We start from the raw sequence: 10,828 nt of genomic DNA on the forward strand, positions 1-10,828 counted from the left end.
GGCAACAAAGCAAGACCCTGTCTCTAAAACAAATAATAATAACTTCACGTGTTCTTTTTAAATGTGGCTAGTAAAACATGTAAACTTTAACACGTGGCTCCCATTACGTTTCTGTAGGACAGCGCTGGTCTAGTTGGTTAAAATTCTGGTTTATTGCTCACCTGGAATATGCCAATGGCTTTTTTGGTCTCCCAACTTTCCGTTATGCCTGTCTGGCTGATCCATGGAAAAGCATTACTGCTGGGATCCTGACACTCCTGTTGAAAATGCAGGCATACACTTTCAGTGGCCCTGGTAATCTGCAGAATAAAGTCCAGGTTTTCATGGCAACCTTCGCTACTTTCCACATTCATTCATTACCCAAGAACTAGATCAGAAAAGAGACTGATGACTTAGGGAGCAAGATAATATTTTTTGAGGCTTCATTCCTGTGCTTCTGAGGCACATAGAACAGGCAAGAAAGTGGTCCCAGAGGAGATTATTCCCAGAGAGGATTAAGGGAAGTATAAACATTAAAAAAAAAAAAACAAAAAAAAATCACAGGCCGGCTCATGCCTGTAATCCCAGCACTTTGGGAGCCCAAGGCGAGGCGGGTGGATGGATCATGAGGTCAGGAGATTGAGACCATCCTGGCTAACACGGTGAAACCCTGTCTCTACTAAAAATACAAAAAATTAGCCGGATGTGGTGGGAGGCACCTGTAGTCCCAGCTACTCAGGAGGCTCAGGCAGGAGAATGGCATGAACCCGGGAGGTGGAGCTTTCAGTGAGCCGGGGTCGCACCACTGCCTGGGCAACAGAGCGAGACTCCATCTAAAAAACAAAACAAAACAAAACAAAATTATAAACCTGCCTGGAGATTGAATACTTTGCTACCCTTTGTTCTAAGCTGCAAGGCTCATTTTCTTTGTGCAGTGTTGATGTTGATAACTATGCACTGAAACTTCTTTTTAAAGGAAGACCTAATTCCACCCCGACACCAGCCCCTGCTGCACTGATTCCATAAGACAAGAATTCCTACTTTTGAGATATCATGGGTTGGCATATTTTAGAGACTGCTCTTGGCCACTCTGGGCGTGGGAACACAGGTGGGATCTAGAGTGAAAGCCGGCCCTCCACTCCCTCACCCTTCCAGGTATGCCTGCTTGGCTATGCGCTCAGAAGAAATGGGCTGGCTTTCAAGGGTGGCAGCTGGCAGATTTCCCTCTTCTGTATCTGCTCCTGCCATGCTTACTCATAACTCTAAAGCACACAGGCCCTTCTTTTCCCACATCTCCTCCCCTGGATGTTTGTGGGGATGCAGAGATATATAATGATCATGGGGAAAGAGCATCACCCATTGGCAGATGAGTGGGGGTTTTGGAGTAGTACTTACTTAATGGCAAGGTTGGAGTGAATTTTTTTAAAAAAGAAAACACTGTGTGTGACTTTAATTCAACAAGGTTATTAGCATAAGGCAAACCTTAGTGGATTTATCTACAGTCAAGGGAAGGTGATTTGGCTCTTATGACCTAACTTCCCCCAATTACACACTGGTCCCTCAGAGACCCAAAGTGGCCCTTGTTTTCTGGATTGTATGATCAGGTTACATGATGCTTTCCCATCCCAAGGATTGTAGACACCCTCTACCCAGGAAGAAATACACATGTATCAGTTTGGATACATGACCTCCTCTTAAAACTATTCACAGCAAGTCTTGACATCTGGAGGAGTTTCCACCATCCAAGAAGGAAAAGACTAAGGTCCACATGGGAAGCTGGAGGTGAATGGGAGAGACAGAGACTGTTCAGATAGGGGCTTTGGTTTCCTGTCTGCCTGTCAGAGCAGGAGGAGGTGGGCCTTGCAGCGCCTTGCATCTGTGTCGCTTCATTTGTAAGAAGATGGCTGGAATAGTGAAGAGCACAGCTGCCCCCACCCCCATGTTTCCAGCAGACCAGCTCAGCAAGATCTTTCTACCTGCCTAGAGCCAGAGCTGCTTCTGGAAATATCTAAATTTTCTCTTCTACTGATGACAAAACAACGAGTCCAGTCTTTGCGTTTTGGAAACCAATAGGGGATTGGGAGGGGAGATACCATGCATTCTCTCTACCACAACCTCCCTCACCACCCATCTTCGTCAGTCTCTATGTGTACTGGCCTCTCAGGTCTAATGGGCATCTTATGATGGTCTTTGTCCTATAACTAATGGAGGCTCCTCTCCATCTGAACATCTGCTCCTATCCTAAACACCTACAACCTGAAAGAGAAGCCTTAAGAGTCTCCAAGGGCACTGTCTTCACCAGTGGGGGAAGCCACTCTCTGCCTGATCACAAGGATGGGTGAATACTGCAGAAAAAAGGGAATTCTAATGGTTTTACCCAGAAGCTTCTGCAAAGAGGATGATCCTGTCACTGCTTTGGGCTTCACAAGATGGAAACACTTTTCTTCCTTCTGTGCCAGTGAATGTTGCCTGTAACCTTACCCCTGAGCCAAGGGTGATGGTCTGTGAGAGAACAATAAGTTAGGGCGGCTTACAAGCTGGTATCCGAGGGAGGGGCAGATGGCTCTGTGGGGTGGACTGTGTTCCTGCAGGAGTGGGGTCTTCACATTTTACTCCAAGGACAAAGTTGTCAGGGGCGGTGGAAGGGAGAGGAGCCATGGTGCGTGCCCAGGTGGTGTGGTGTTTTGTGTTTTGTCATATGGAAACCACAAGTCACTCCGTCAATATTTTGACAAACCCGTTCCCCATCTTCTGGAAAAAATCAAACTCTTCTTGCTTGCTTTCTTGCTTTCTTCACAATGAGGAAACGGGCAACATTTTGGCTAAAAGTTTATAAACATAAGCACATATTTTCTGGTCACAAATCTTCTAGGTCCTGATTGATCTGAATTTCCCACAGGGGTGAGCAGGACCCACTTGTGGTTTGCTTATAGCTCTATCCATATGTAGAAGGTTTTCTTTTCTTTTTTATTGAGATGGAGTTTCGCTCTCATTGCCCAGGCTGGAGTGCAGTGCTGTGATCCCGGCTCACCATGACCTCTGCCTGCCAGGTTCATGCAATTCTCCTGCCTTGGCCTCCTGAGTAGCTGGGATTACAGGCATGCACTACCACACCCAGCTAATTTTGTATTTTTAGTAGAGAGACAAGGTTTCTCCATGTTGGTCAGGCTGGTGTCAAACTCCTGACCTCAGGTAATCCGCCCGCCTCAGCCTCCCAAAGTGCTGGGATTCCAGGCATGAGCCGCCGCGCCCGGCCAGGTTTTCTTTATCTTTGGCAGAATGACTTTATTTATAAGCAAGCATCTTGTGTAACAGTCAGTTTTATGTGTCAACTTGGCTAGGCTAGAATACCCAGTTTTCAGTTAAACAATAATCCAGGTATTGCTGTGAAGGTATTTTGTAGATCTGGTTAACCTCTATGATCAGTTGACTTTAAGTAAAGGAGATTATCTTTCATAATCTGGATGAAAGATAATCAGGACACATATTTTCCTGACAGATACACCTTGTTTTCCCTCCTTAAAGGGTAGAGGCTATCTCCTGCTCTTTTCTGTGTGTCCTTAAGAGACCCCTGAGGCAGAGTAATAATGTAAAAAGAAAGTGGACTTTGGAATCAGGCACTGATTCTGTATTTGATCCTGGCTTTGTCACCTGCTAGCTGTGTATTCACCTCAACTTTCTTGTTTGTTCGTTTTGAGATAAGTCTTGTGCTATTGCCCAGGCTGGAGTGCAATGGTGTAATCTCAGCTCACTGCAACCACCGCCTCCTGGGCTCAGGCGATTCTCCTGCCTTAGCCTCCTGAGTAGCTGGGATTACAGGTGAACGCCACCACGCCCAGCTAATTTTTGTATTTTTAGTTAGAGACGGGGTTTCACCATGTTCTCCAGGCTGGTCTCGAACTCCTGACCTCAGGTGATTGCCTGCCTTGGCCTCCCAAAGTGCTGGGATTACAGATGTGAGCCACTGCGCCTGGCCAGTTTATGGGCCTTCATTAGAGGTCAAGAGTGAAGCCTCCCATATATAAAATTAAATATTTAGGGTAGATTCAGTGGTTCAGGCTTGTAATCCCAGCATTTTGGAAGGATGAGGCAGGAGGATCTCTTGAGCCCAGGAGTTCAAGACCAGCCTGGGCAACATAACAAGACCTTGTCTCTACAAAAATAAAAACAGTAGCCGGATATGGTGGAATGAGCCTGTAGTCCCAGCTATTCAGAAGGTGGAGGCAGGACAGTCTCTTGAACCCAGGAGTTCCAGGCTGCAGCAAACTCTGACTGCACTCCAGGCTGGGTGACACAGCAAGACCCTGAGTCTATTTTTTTTTTTTTAATTCCACATACTTACCAAACATCTGCATTTTTACCAAAAATCTCAAAGCAGGATTTCTAATGACAGATTAGGTATGTAAATTAGAAGTCTTCCCGCTGGCCCCTTTGTCTCTTAATGCGTGGCACTCCATCATCTGCCATTCTTTCCCATCCATTCTCTTTCACCCAGTCAGAAGCTCAGCTCAAATTGACCACTAGAGGGAACATGTGTCCTGTCCCCAACAGGGTGTCTGGGTCCTGGCCTCAGGTGTCTCTGTAAATTACCTGATAGTCCCACTGGCGTTGTCACTGAGCTACTGGCCTTGGGCGTACCAGGGTGAAGGCACTGTCCCTTAGTCCCAGATGCTGCCCCTTTCTGGTTTCTCACTTATGCTTTATCTGTCTGGTCTATACAGGAGACCAGCTGTGGTGGGAAAGTATAAGGAGATGCCAGGAGTGGCTTCAGATAGAAGTGGAGAGAACACTGAACTAAAAGTCAGGAGTTTCTGATGCTTGTCCAATATCTTGACAAAAAATCATTGTCACCTCTCTAGGCCTCAGCTTTCTCATGTGTAAGATGAGGGCCTTGAACTAAGTGACTCCAAGTTCCTTTTCTGGGCTAATATCATATGAATCTGAGATCATGATCTCTAGACTCCCTTGGTCCTGACTTTTGGGCTAATGCAAGCTGCAGAGGAGATATAGGAGATAGGCTGGGGCACAGATTGCATTGAGGAAAATGCGTATGCATAAACAAGGTTTTGCCAACAATTCTGTATTCTTTAGAGCACCTCTGCAAGCCCAGTTAAACACTACTGATGTAGGGGGTTTCAACATACCAGGGACAGCTTTAGCAATCTTAGCAAAGTCTGCTTCTTTAAGGAATTGCACAGAGCACCAACAACCTGGAAGTCTTGTCCATGACCCATCCACAGTCTTCTCCATAAACTCATTATATAGCCTCACCATGATGGGGCTCCAGCTGGCATTGAGGAGGGAGTAATCCTTTGTATCAGACTGGAGGTGGCTACTGCTTGAGACCTGGTAAGTCCAAAAGAGGTGGTGGACTGTCCCCGGTATTCCAATTTGACTCATTCATTCAAGCGTTTACCTAATAGATGAGTCTGTTTTCATCTTGCAGAGCAGGTACAAATGCCCAGAGGTAAGACAGAGCATGTCGGATTCCTAGAACTGTAAATGTGGAAATGTCTAGTAGGAGGGAAGAAATGGAAGGGAGGAGGCCAGAGGGAGAGCCTGGGGCCCTCCATCAACCATGTAGGAGTATGTAGGCTTTATGCAAAGAGGTTTAAGCAGGAGAATGAAAGGGTCAGATTGGCAGGTTAGAAGGATTTCTGCACATGGAAAGTTACAAACTGGTCAAGTCTCACCGACACTGGGGAGCCTTGCTAATATATAATTCAAAGACACATTTTTTCCCCTGCCTGTTTCGTTTCAGCTTCCAGCTCCTCTGTACCTCCCTCTCCTGCTCCCCAGGTCCTTCAGGTTCTGCTTCTAAGATGGTTCACCTTGTTTGACTGTGTAGTTTATTTTATCTACTTACTTTTGTATTGCAATCAGAAGGCTCAACCAGAGACTCCCTTTTCTGGGAGACAGAGTAGATGATTGAGTCCAGATAGCTAGCCCTCCCCACTGGGAATTTTGGATAATCCATTACATGACAACACCTTGTTTTATCTTCTACCTGGTTATTGTTTGAATTCACTGGTGCCAATCCGTCCTTCCTGTTCCCGGTACAGTTTCTACTTTTTCTGGTGCATTAATCTGGCTTACTCACAATTCCCTCTATATGCTCTTCTCTGCCTAAACAGATGGAGAGAAACATAGCTTCTTAAATTACTTATAAACAGACAAGCTCTTAAAGGCAAGGGGTCAGGGGTGAAGGAATGATCAACGATTGTTACTGCCATTCTGCAGGAAATTCTTCTTTTGTGAGCTAGTGGATGGTAGGGTGGCATTTGAATTCAGTCTGCAAAACTTTTCCCATTAATATGCCATACTTACTGCTGCTTGTCACTTAACTGCTCTGAGTACCAATGTTCAAATGTGTAAAATTGAGAATAACACCACCCTCCCTGCAGATTGCTGTGCAAACTGCATGAGGTAATGATAATGTGAATGGACCTGGCTCAGTACCTGCCAGAGCAAGCATTCCAAGATGCTAGTTTCATCTGAATTCAACAGAAAAAAAAAAATCTCTCCTTCTCCAGTTTGAGCCCAAAGAATTTTTTTAGCAATGATTATATTAACGAAGCCTGGACTGAAATCTTTTTTGGGATGAAGTTACTCATGAAAATATGAAAGGGATGACATCCAGTTGATGCTACTTCTTAGCACTTAAATTGCACACAATTCACTTTTAATTCTGCCTACTTTTTTTTCATCCAGAAAGTATCTCTTTTTTTTCTTTTTGTTTTTTCTTTCTTTTGAGATGGAGTCTCGCTCTTGTTCCCCAGGCTGGAGTGCAGTGGCGTGATCTTGGCTCACTGCAACCTCCACCTCCCGGGTTCAAGCAATTCTCCAGCTTCAGCCTCCCGAGTAGCTGGGATTACAGACACCCACCATCATGCCCAGCTAATTTTTGTATTTTTGTAGAGATGGGGTTTCACCGTGTTAACCAGGCTGGTCTTGAACTCCTGACCTCAGGTCATCTGCCTGCCTCGGCCTCCCAAAGTACTGGGATTACAGGTGTGAGCCACTGTGCCCAGCCTAGAAAATATCTTATTAAAATATAACTGCTGCTTTCCCCCCAGGTGCTACTGCTCAGATTTGCTTTCCCCAATTCTACCCACACTAGGGTTTGGCAATTCAACTTTCCCACATCAGAAATGTTCAAGAGAAACTAGAGGATGGCTACAGAGTCAGTAAGAGTGAAGAAACCTCTAGGTACTGTCTCTTAGTCCTTGGTGGCCTCACTTTGAGAGCCTTACCCGTCAAAATAGGCTAACAGAGCCAAGTGTAATGAGCATCTTCTAAGAATCAGGAGCCCTGGCCCTAAGTCTTTATTTTGCCAATATCTGCTGTGGCCTTGGGCAGGCCAACTTGCATTTCCAGGCCTTAGTTTCCTCATCTGTCAAAGGAGAGCAGCAGATCGAATACTATCTAAGGTGTCAGCTGTCTCATTCTGGGCTCTATGACCAGCCTCGGCTGCCCAGCATCTGGCGAAGAGGATACTCACAGTGATGAGCTGGACCAGCATCCAGACTGATCTAGGTGGCAGGTGCTAGCCAGCCAGAGCTTGGAGAAGGGGTGCTGCATGTCGGCGCCCCACCAGCCATCTGAGACCGCTCTGCAGCACGACGTCCAGCTGCGATCTGCCTACTGAACCTCCTCACAAAGGCTAGCTTCCCTCCTATTGGATGAGCATTGGCCTGAGGTTCTTCCTCAGCCAAGCAGAGCCTGTCTTTGTCTCCTGAGAGGCAGGGGACAGCAGCAAAATCCACCCCACTTCCCTTGCCAGGCAAAACACTAAGCAATCGTAAGTTAGTAAATTACAATGCATTCGATGTGTAGAGCTGCCAGGAATTTTGGTTGTGTTAACCAGGTACTTGGAATAATTGGATCAATCTTAGAATGTTTTCCATGCCAAGGGTCACTAAGGTAACCAACAATGTCTAGGAACCAACAAGGACAATCAGTCCCTGTGTGTAAGGACAGTTGGCCCTGGGCACCTCACCCTAGTTCTTAGCTCTGTCTTGTAGGAGCCCAGTTTCTTCATTCATTCAAAAAATATTAGTTAAGCACATATTATGTGCTCTAGGTTCTGAGGATATGGTAGTGAACAAAACAGGGCTTACATCCTATAGGTAATGACTAATTGTTGTGCTTTCTATACCCCAGGTACTATTATAAATGTTTCTGCTTTATTTCTTTTAATACTTATAAGATCTCATATACAGTCCAAATTTGAATTTCACCAATTGTCCTCAAACTGTCCTTCATAGCATTTTCTCCCCAATCCAGAATCCAATTTAGAATTATATATTAATATTTCAGTGAGATGTCATGTCTTTTTAGTTTCCTTTAATCTGGACCAGTGCTTTAGCGTTTCTTTGACAGACATATTCATAACATACCATGTATATATACACACAGATACACACAGGAATGAACTCCAATTCTTTCTGTTCTACTGTAGGCAAGTAGTGGTACTGCTAGCCAGTGAATAGTAGGTAATGTTAGAACACCACTTCATAACCCTGAACACGTAGACCAGAGGAATACATTATTACTATCCCAATTTTACACGTAAGGAAACTGAAGCCCAGAAAAGTTTAAATAAGTTGCCCAAAGTTATACTACCAGTAGAAGGCTACATGCTGTTTATTTTATTAATAACCTTTGTATGTGTACAAAGGTTTTGCGGGTTACAGATTGGATATCTGGCCATTCTATAGAATAGACAGGAGAGATGGCATATCATCACCATCTTCATCATCCCTATCTTACCAATGACTAACCTCAAAGAGGTTAGTTCAGGCTGGCTTGGAAGTAAAGGAGCAGGGTCCAGGACAGGTCTTCCAATATATCCCTTGCAGTGTCCCCTAAGGAAAACTTGGAATGATTCAAGATCCAGCAATATGTTCCACTTCACAAGTGTTGGCTCTTCCAAATAGTCTTTGCTAGGGTCGGAGAGAGAAGAGTCCTGACAGGCAGCAGTCTGGCAGAAGGTGGAGACCTCTCTTCAAATCTCACCCCAACCACAGAGCTGATCCAATCCTGTTGTGCCCAGTGGCGGCCCCTCTCACAGGGCTGGCTGCCCTCAGAATTGAATCTTCCAGGGCATGGCCTGCTATAGGCCAGCCAATGGGACAGCAAAGCCGAGAAAGCACAGGGCATGTGTGAGCATGGACTAGCTGGCTGATGCAGGAGGCAGGGTAGAGATGATTTGAAAGACATTCTACTCTGAGACTCTGTTATCAAGCTAAAGGGAGCTTGCTGCCCAATGCACTACAAGCCAATACTATGATACCAGATTTTGAGAGAAGAAAGCCTTCTTATTGGAAGTTAACTCGCAAGGTGACAGGAGTGTGAGGCTCAAATCTGTCTCTCTGTGCTGGCTTCAAAGCAGTATTTTTATTAGAAAAGGTTCAGGGCGTGGATTTTGAGATTAGGTGATTGGTGGAAGAAAAGTGGAGGGCTGAAAAGTCTCTGGGCATGCGCAGTTGTCTCTTCATGCTACCTCATGGATCACATGTGAAAATTCTAGGGGAGTTAGTATGAAACATGTCATGTAAATTCAGGCTGGCGATGTCAGTAAGCTGGTTCTGCACAGACTTGCACTGGCCATATTGATTCCAACTGATGTTAGTCAGTTACTTTATCTCATAAGCAGAGAGAGTTTCAGTGTTAACAACAAATTATTTCTTTTCTTATCTGCCTTCCTGCAAAGTCAATTATTTCTATAAGTTACTGGTTTCATTAACTTTTGAGGCACAGATTCATTTCTAATTTGACAGCCTCCTGGGTTAACAATAATAATCTGGAAAGATTCTTTCAAGAATAAGTGAGAGAATGCTGAGTAGGTGCCTAGCTCACAGTAGGTGTCAAAAAATGTGAGTGTTCCTTTCTTCCTTTCCACATATTCCTCCTACTCTCATCATTTCAACTCAGTATTTGTTTTATTGCTACATAATAGATGTACAAAAAAAAAAAAAGAAATAGATGTACATATTTTTGGAGTATGTGTGATAATTTGATACATTCACAGAATCGAATCAAGGTTGACGGGATATCTATAATCTTTTTTTTCTTCAACTTTATTTTAAGTTCAGGGGTACATGTGCAGGATGTGCAGGTTTGTTATATAGGTAAACGTGTGCCATGGTGGTTTGCTGCACAGATCATCTCGTCACCTAGGTGTTAAGCCCAGCATCCATTAGCTATTCTTCCTGATCTTCTCCCTCCCCACCTCCCACCCCAGTGGGCCCTAGTAGGTGTTTTTCCCCCCTTGTGTCCCTGTCTTCTCATCGTTCAGCTCCAACTTATAAGTGAGGACATGTGGTGTTTGGTTTTCTGTTCCTGTGTTAGTTTGCTGAGGATAACAGCTTCTAGCTCCATCCATGTCCCTGCAAAAGACATGATCTTGTTCCTTTTTATGGCTGCATAGTATTCCATGGTGTGTTTGTACTAAATTTTCCTTAGTCTATCATTGATGGGCATTTGGGCTGATTCCATGTCTTTGCTATTGGGAATAGTGCTGGAGTGAACATACGCATGCATGTATCTTTATAATAGAATGATTTACATTCCTTTTGGGTATATACCCAGTAAAGGGATTGCTGGGTCAAATGGTACCTCTAGATCTTTGAGGAGTTGCCACACGGTCTTCAACAATGGTTGAACTAATTTATACTCCCACTGACGGTACAAAAGTGTTTCTGTTTCTCTACAACCTCACCAGCATCTGTTGTTTTTGGCTTTTTATTTTTTTTATTTATTTTATTTTATTTTTTATTTTTTATTTTTATTTTTTTATTATACTTTAAGTTCTAAGGTACATGTGCATAACGTGCAGGTTTGTTAC

The sequence above is a fragment of the Rhinopithecus bieti genome, unplaced genomic scaffold (assembly GCF_001698545.2).
Source record: "Rhinopithecus bieti isolate Rb0 unplaced genomic scaffold, ASM169854v2 scaffold_33121, whole genome shotgun sequence".
NCBI lineage: Eukaryota > Metazoa > Chordata > Mammalia > Primates > Cercopithecidae > Rhinopithecus > Rhinopithecus bieti.